Source organism: Trachymyrmex cornetzi, unplaced genomic scaffold (assembly GCF_001594075.2).
Source record: "Trachymyrmex cornetzi isolate Tcor2-1 unplaced genomic scaffold, Tcor1.1 scaffold1093, whole genome shotgun sequence".
NCBI lineage: Eukaryota > Metazoa > Arthropoda > Insecta > Hymenoptera > Formicidae > Trachymyrmex > Trachymyrmex cornetzi.
The window spans coordinates 351,165-357,486 of record NW_017295646.1 but is presented as its reverse complement, the minus strand read 5'-3'; the positions used below and the strand labels follow the sequence as shown (position 1 = coordinate 357,486).

Here is a 6,322-nt window from a genome sequence, read left to right as displayed (position 1 = left end):
TCGGCTTTAATTTGCATAGACGTATTGCCTTTCAAATGCAAGAATTTAATTATAGCACGATATTCAATTTTTTCCATTTTTACAAAATGACGACACAATGATTGTCAAACAAGAATTGGACGTCCAAAGTGGCCACAATTGTCACAGATATCTTTCGTAAGTATCACGATTATAATACCAGAATGGCTTTGACTAGTAATGCCATCTTCATGATGAGACTCAAAACTTTTCAGACGACCCTCGTATATATAACTATTAATTTTTTGTACGTTTATAAAAAAAATTAATACGAGATTTTATATTAAAATGCCGAATTAAAATATTTATAAAATATCTTGTGTAAATTATTAACTTTTTTAAAATTTTTATCTTAATACTTTTATATGCTGCAGAATAATTAGAAAAATCATATTATATAAAAAAGTCACTCGATTCAGTAAAAAAATAGCTATGGCTTTCATATGATCATAAAAAATTAATTTTCTATCATTTATGCTTCGTTCATGCAACCCTTTTGTCTGAATATATTTTTTATTTGATTTTATTTGCAAGCATAAAAGGGATAGTTGCGTTCGGTGGGGCATCTTGTATATCATATATAATACACACTAAAAAATATCGATACAGTGGCTCATACTTTTTAACGGTGACTCTATATATATATACCTATATTTTTTCTCAATGCTTTATTGGTGCTATTATTGTAAACAAATTCAAAGTCATCAATTTTCTTTAAAATTTATTAAAATTTATTAAAACTCTTGTTTGATAGATACTCGAAATTGATATATTTTGCTCATAAAGTACCTATCATTTTTGACGATTTTAAAAATATTACGAGAAAAACTGTGTGGTAATATTATTGTTGATTGCAACAATATCGAAAAGTTAATTAAATTAAATTTTGATGGACTAATTAAGAAATTTAAAGAAACCATTTTTAAACACTGTTAGATAACATATTACGAAATTAGGTTGCAATAATATGCATAACCGATTCGATAATATTGAGTCATGATACAGCCATGATTTGTACGTCAATTTTACAATGTAGAGATTGAGGGGCGCGACGTTCCATGGCGTTTCGCGAATAGGAATATAATCTTGCCCGCAGCTAGCCAGGATTCATCTGACGCGCTCATGCATAAGCCATTTACTGGTTTACGGAAATGTCGAGAGCGCTGCGCGACTCGCTCTCGAAAACGAATTTATACATTATTCGCCGGCGATTATATAGGATGGCGGATACCGCGTTTCACAGCACAGAGGCCGCTCTTGACGTGGGTCGTTTCAATTATTCGTATGCCTCCGCGATGCAATCCACCGATAGGAAATTTTCGAGCTTCCGTAGTTAACCATGCAGGCGTTTGCAGCCGCCTTATGGGAAAGCTCTACATGTACCTATGTAGATGCGGTCGTTTAATATGAAGTTTCATGTGACCAGGCGAACATATTTAAAGAGAATTATTAATTTAAAGGGAATAGCTAAATTTTCAAAGCAATTATAATTATACATATATTATTTAGTAATGCATAAATTCTGAAAATATAATAAATCTTGTGCTTCTTATTCTTTATTAATAATAGAGAAATAAGAAGTATTAAAGTATTTCTTTATTACTATTAAAGAAATACTTTATGAATAAGTATATTAATACACTATAATACTTTTGAGACCTCCGCGGATATTTTCATTAATGAAGCTACTCGGTTTGCGGATTATCTCCATCTCTATACATAATGCCAACGTTTCGTGAACATTGCAATTTACTTACAGTTTACTTTATCAGAGCAGGTATCAATATCGAGTTGCTTCTCGCCTTGATGAAGTAAACTGCAATGTTCACGAAACGTTGGCATTTAACGGTGTATCGAGATAACCCTCAACCGTGCAGCTTACATTGATATCAATACATCTTAATATTAACTACTTCAGACATTATAGATTTCTCGATTCAATTTCTGCCACTTTTACTTTGTCAGTAAAAATGAATTTAAAAATATTTTTAAGGATTTTTCTTTTATTTTGCTAGCATATATCTTTCTAATATGAAATGTTTTTTTTTTTTAAGGAGCTTTGTTCCAATGTGCAGCATTAGCCACTGACGATTTCGACGTACACGTGAAGTTTAAAGATGTAGCACGGTTTCTCACGGAATGACCTGTTGATGAAGTATGGGTTGGTTCTTCCTTGCCACTATTTTGTTGCTTTCCTTATGCGGTAAGTATTAAAATGATTCAAATTCTTTAAATATAAGAATATTACCAGGATATTACTTTTGCGATTACTTTCACAGATAAGCGTATTAACGAAACATAAATATATCACTAAATATAAAATCGATATTTTGTACTTTGCATGATTTGTGAGAAGAAAAGTTGTTCATAAATCTTATTAAAATTTAAATTTAAAAGTTATTTTATATTTATGTTTGAAAATAATATCGGTTGCATTACTTTTTTATGATTTTACATTTAATAATTAATCTAGTGAATTGTAATTCATAACCTGTACATAATAAAATTGGTATTTTGTATTTTGCATAATTTGTAAGAAGAAAAGTTTATAAATTCTATTAAAATTTAAATTTTAAAATTATTTTATACTCACGTTTGAAAATAATGTCGTTAGTGTTATTTTTTGTAATTTTGCATTTGATAATTAATTAATTCAGCGAACTGTAATGGGTGTGCTAATTTCTGAAATCACAAAATGTTAAAGTTTAATTTGTTTATATAATAATTATTTGCGAAATTACGCAATCAAAAATTCAAACGCCACCAAGAACAAAACAGGCGTAGGTCTTATATATGGAAAAAAGCAATTTTTGTGATGATTGTGGTTAAAACAAAATTGGTCACTGTGCGGATTTAATAACTCGCCCAATTTCAATACAGACTGCTGTAGGTTGATCCTAAATTAGACTTCGTTTAAATTTATCGATTTTCTATTCATGGTTAGATTTCTGGTGTTATTCCTCGCACCGCGACGATCCAAATTTCAATCTACATATGCAGATTATACTCGATACTACCGACGTAGCATATTAAAAAAAATTTTCTTTATAAAATTTGCATTCTTTATACCGCTAACACGATTTTGCATTAAGGATGCTGCGAAACCGTCAATCACATTTTTCGCAAATCTGACGGTAAATTAATTTTTTAAGTTACTTTAAAAGAAAAAGAGAGCCCCCTTGACACTTTTAGCACATATGCATGCGACGAAAATGGCACTTGATAATCGTTAATTGATGTTTTAGTTTAAATTTATATTCTAATTAAATTTCCTTGACACGCGTTAAATATAAGTGTGTCCTTAAATCTTTTGAGAAGTAGGTATCATAGATCAAGTAGACTTGGAATAATGAAAAGTGCATTTGAGTTGCTATGAAATGTTATTATTAAAAAATTACAATTATTATCAACTAAGTTTATATTAACAATGATGATATTGCACATTTCTTAATTAAAAAGATCCCATTAATTATAAATTATATATTACTAATTTTATATATTTATTTTATAATTAAAGATTCTTAATTGTTACAATTGTAAAGCTACTTGAGGCACATTATTTAATCATTGCAAAGTAATGTAATTAAAAAATTTAATATATGAAATTGATGATCAATATTTGATAAATAAGAAAAATATCTTTATTTTTATTTGTGTGTAAAATTTCCGTTAAAAATTTCTGATTATTCATGAAAACAAAAACCTGAATATTTATTTCTGTTTCCACATGGAGAAGACATGGTTCGCTAAATTCTCTATGCAGAAAGGACGCAACAAGTTTTATGTTCACTGAACCTCAATATTCTCGTATTCAAAGGAATAAAATTATTGAATAAACAAAGTTGGCATTTTTAACATTTTTTTCTACTTCAGCAAACTTTACTTGTTTTTTTATTTTTTGTTATTCGTAAAAATTAATATTAGCAAAACAGATTATGATATTTTTTAGAATTCTATTCTAATTGCGATTAATATTTGTTTATAAATACTTCGATAAATGGGAGAACATGCGTGAAATTCAATACGGAATAAAAATCTTTTTTCTTATTTATCTGATATTCATTTATGTATCGGTTCTCAAACATATTTGAGAAATAGAGAGCCCCCTTGACACTTTTAGCACATATGCATGCGACGAAAATGGCACTTGATAATCGTTAATTGATGTTTTAGTTTAAATTTATATTCTAATTAAATTTCCTTGACACGCGTTAAATATAAGTGTGTCCTTAAATCTTTTGAGAAGTAGGTATCATAGATCAAGTAGACTTGGAATAATGAAAAGTGCATTTGAGTTGCTATGAAATGTTATTATTAAAAAATTACAATTATTATCAACTAAGTTTATATTAACAATGATGATATTGCACATTTCTTAATTAAAAAGATCCCATTAATTATAAATTATATATTACTAATTTTATATATTTATTTTATAATTAAAGATTCTTAATTGTTACAATTGTAAAGCTACTTGAGGCACATTATTTAATCATTGCAAAGTAATGTAATTAAAAAATTTAATATATGAAATTGATGATCAATATTTGATAAATAAGAAAAATATCTTTATTTTTATTTGTGTGTAAAATTTCCGTTAAAAATTTCTGATTATTCATGAAAACAAAAACCTGAATATTTATTTCTGTTTCCACATGGAGAAGACATGGTTCGCTAAATTCTCTATGCAGAAAGGACGCAACAAGTTTTATGTTCACTGAACCTCAATATTCTCGTATTCAAAGGAATAAAATTATTGAATAAACAAAGTTGGCATTTTTAACATTTTTTTCTACTTCAGCAAACTTTACTTGTTTTTTTATTTTTTGTTATTCGTAAAAATTAATATTAGCAAAACAGATTATGATATTTTTTAGAATTCTATTCTAATTGCGATTAATATTTGTTTATAAATACTTCGATAAATGGGAGAACATGCGTGAAATTCAATACGGAATAAAAATCTTTTTTCTTATTTATCTGATATTCATTTATGTATCGGTTCTCAAACATATTTGAGAAAATTTAATAAGAAGAAATTCTTTTAATATTAAAATGGTAGACACGCACGCATGCCTCGTGGGAAATATTGCAGATGTCGTCTTTTTCTCTAACGGCAAATTTATCACGCTTATTTAAGTCTAAAGGAGTAAATACGGCAAGGAATAAATAATTATTCCTTTATGAATTTGTGTAATTCAGAATTTAATTGTAATATTATTTGGAGATAATGTGTGTGTGGCGAATATAATTATTATAATATAACTAATAAGTACCGTACATTAATGGTGCAATTAGAGATGCGTAATTAACAACACAAAATCATATTCGTAATTATAGGATTTCGATTTACATCTTCTCTTTTATCATTGTTGTACTCAGCATCGTCTATTTACGTTGAGTGGTGCCGAAAATGCGATTCATCACTCATCCCTGTAAATTGGCCGTCAATCCTTTACATCAATGTCACCTCTCGATTTAACGGATTGAAATCCTCTTCGATCCTTAAGTACATGCATTAGCTATGAGGGAGATACTCCGTCGATGTAGATAGGAAAAAGACCACTCTGATACTTTTATATTCTGATTCTCGATTTACTGTTATTGAATTGTCTCCTGTCTTCTAGTGATTACGATTATTCGTGACCGTTAATTAAAACGGGAATAATCGATGAAATATTAATGGAAATCTAGTGGAGCAGTTTATACGATCCTCTGATCTCTTTGCATATTCACCTACCTGAAAAGTCCTTCGCACTGATACCTTCTGCTCCATTACACTGCTCTTTCGCATATCTAACGCTAAGATCGATTCTCTCGGAATTCTGATGAGATTTGTTCTATATTTGCGTACACAAACAGACTTTGCCAAATTCGGATAAATCGGTTTCTCGAATAAAATAGTGTTTTTCTTATTCTTAAGTAATTTTACTTTAAGATAAAAATTATATATATTATTTAAGTTTGAAAAAAAAAAACAAATCAGAGAGATAGTGATTTATTATAGAAAAAAATATTTTCTTTGCTGGCTTTCGCAGTTTGCGATCCTCTGAAGAGTCGACAAAAGTGAGAACAAAGTCGAACATCATTCCTTTAAAATAACAATTATGACAACCGCAACTCTTCCGAGCGATTTTCGTTAGATAAGCGAAGGTAGATGAATCGGAGGAAGATTGCACAATCCGCCATGAAACCCCTATTGATCGATCGAGCGTAAATCGATAGTTTAACGGTGCGCACGTCCTACTGTATTCATTTCATGCTGCTTGCTGGAAATTTCCGGGTCGGACAAAAAAGCGGCGGG

The 6,322-nt window shown here is 29.2% G+C and overlaps 1 pseudogene; it reads left to right on the top strand.

Moving 5' to 3' along the window:
- LOC108761355 (uncharacterized) overlaps positions 1 to 6,322 on the top strand; it is an 8,028-nt pseudogene that overhangs the window by 1,451 nt on the left and 255 nt on the right.